The sequence below is a fragment of the Phalacrocorax aristotelis genome, chromosome 26, assembly GCF_949628215.1.
Source record: "Phalacrocorax aristotelis chromosome 26, bGulAri2.1, whole genome shotgun sequence".
NCBI lineage: Eukaryota > Metazoa > Chordata > Aves > Suliformes > Phalacrocoracidae > Phalacrocorax > Phalacrocorax aristotelis.
Window position 1 is genome coordinate 1,250,858 of NC_134301.1, and position 2,567 is coordinate 1,253,424.

Below are 2,567 nucleotides of genomic sequence, written 5' to 3' on the forward strand. Positions count from 1 at the left end.
GTGCCCGGGGGTCTCCCCGCTCCCCCAGCCAGGCTCCCCCGTGCCCTGGGGTCTCCCCGCTCCCCCAGCCAGGCTCCCCCGTGCCCGGGGGTCTCCCCGCTCCCCCAGCCAGGCTCCCCGTGCCCTGGGGTCTCCCGTGCCATGGGGTCTCCCCGCTCCCCCAGCAGGCTCCCCGTGCCCTGGGTCTCCCGTGCCCGGGGGTCTCCCCGCTCCCCCAGCCAGGCTCCCCCGTGCCCTGGGGTCTCCCCGCTCCCCCAGCCAGGCTCCCCCATGCCCTGGGGTCTCCCCGCTCCCCAACCAGGCTCCCCCGTGCCCTGGGGTCTCCCCGCTCCCCCCAGCCAGCTCCCCCGTGCCCTGGGGTCTCCCCGCTCCCCCCAGCCAGGCTCCCCGTGCCCTGGGGTCTCCCCGCTCCCCCAGCCAGGCTCCCCCGTGCCCGGGGGTCTCCCCGCTCCCCCAGCCAGGCTCCCCGTGCCCTGGGGTCTCCCGTGCCATGGGGTCTCCCCGCTCCCCCAGCCAGGCTCCCCGTGCCCTGGGGTCTCCCGTGCCCGGGGGTCTCCCCGCTCCCCCAGCCAGGCTCCCCCGTGCCCTGGGGTCTCCCCGCTCCCCCCAGCCAGGCTCCCCCATGCCCTGGGGTCTCCCGCTCCCCCAACCAGGCTCCCCCGTGCCCTGGGGTCTCCCCGCTCCCCCCCAGCCAGGCTCCCCCGTGCCCTGGGGTCTCCCCGCTCCCCCCCAGCCAGGCTCCCCGTGCCCTGGGGTCTCCCCGCTCCCCCAGCCAGGCTCCCCCATGCCCTGGGGTCTCCCCCGCTCCCCCCAGCCAGGCTCCCCGTGCCCTGGGGTCTCCCCGCTCCCCCAGCCAGGCTCCCCGTGCCCTGGGGTCTCCCCGCTCCCCAACCAGGCTCCCCGTGCCCGGGGGTCTCCCCGCTCCCCCAACCAGGCTCCCCCACGCCCTGGGGTCTCCCCGCTCCCCCAGCCAGGCTCCCCGTGCCCGGGGGTCTCCCCGCTCCCCCAGCCAGGCTCCCCCGTGCCCGGGGGTCTCCCCGCTCCCCCAGCCAGGCTCCCCGTGCCCGGGGGTCTCCCCGCTCCCCCAACCAGGCTCCCCCGTGCCCTGGGGTCTCCCCGCTCCCCCCAGCCAGGCTCCCCGTGCCCGGGGGTCTCCCCGCTCCCCCCAACCAGGCTCCCCCGTGCCCTGGGGTCTCCCGCTCCCCCAGCCAGGCTCCCCCGTGCCCTGGGGTCTCCCCGCTCCCCCAGCCAGGCTCCCCGTGCCCTGGGGTCCTCCCCGCTCCCCCAGCCAGGCTCCCCCGTGCCCTGGGGTCTCCCCGCTCCCCCAACCAGGCTCCCCGTGCCCTGGGGTCTCCCCGCTCCCCCCAGCCAGGCTCCCCCGTGCCCTGGGGTCTCCCCGCTCCCCCAGCCAGGCTCCCCCGTGCCCTGGGGTCTCCCCGCTCCCCGAACCAGGCTCCCCGTGCCCGGGGGTCTCCCCGCTCCCCAGCCAGGCTCCCCGTGCCCTGGGGTCTCCCCGCTCCCCCAGCCAGGCTCCCCCGTGCCCTGGGGTCTCCCCGCTCCCCGAACCAGGCTCCCCGTGCCCTGGGGTCTCCCCGCTCCCCCAACCAGGCTCCCGTGCCCTGGGGTCTCCCGCTCCCCCAACCAGGCTCCCCCGTGCCCTGGGGTCTCCCCGCTCCCCCCAGCCAGGCTCCCCCGTGCCCTGGGGTCTCCCCGCTCCCCCCAGCCAGGCTCCCCGTGCCCTGGGGTCTCCCCGCTCCCCCAGCCAGGCTCCCCCACGCCCTGGGGTCTCCCCGCTCCCCCAGCCAGGCTCCCCCGTGCCCTGGGGTCTCCCCGCTCCCCCAACCAGGCTCCCCGTGCCCTGGGGTCTCCCCGCTCCCCCAACCAGGCTCCCCCGTGCCCGGGGGTCTCCCCGCTCCCCAGCCAGGCTCCCCCGTGCCCTGGGGTCTCCCCGCTCCCCCAGCCAGGCTCCCCCATGCCCTGGGGTCTCGCCGCTCCCCCAGCCAGGCTCCCCGTGCCCTGGGGTCTCCCCGCTCCCCCCAACCAGGCTCCCCCGTGCCCTGGGGTCTCCCCGCTCCCCCAGCCAGGCTCCCGGTGCCCGGGGGTCTCCCCGCTCCCCCCAGCCAGGCTCCCCGTGCCCTGGGGTCTCCCCGCTCCCCCCAGCCAGGCTCCCCGTGCCCTGGGGTCTCCCCGCTCCCCCAGCCAGGCTCCCCGTGCCCTGGGGTCTCCCCGCTCCCCCCCAGCCAGGCTCCCCGTGCCCGGGGGTCTCCCCGCTCCCCCCAGCCAGGCTCCCCCGCGCCCTGGGGTCTCCCCGCTCCCCCCAGCCAGGCTCCCCGTGCCCTGGGGGTCTCCCCGCTCCCCCAGCCAGGCTCCCCCGTGCCCGGGGGTCTCCCCGCTCCCCCCAGCCAGGCTCCCCGTGCCCTGGGGTCTCCCCGCTCCCCCAGCCAGGCTCCCCCGTGCCCGGGGGTCTCCCCGCTCCCCCAGCCAGGCTCCCCGTGCCCTGGGGTCTCCCCGCTCCCGCCAACCAGGCTCCCCTGTGCCCTGGGGTCTCCCCGCTCCCCCAGCCAGGC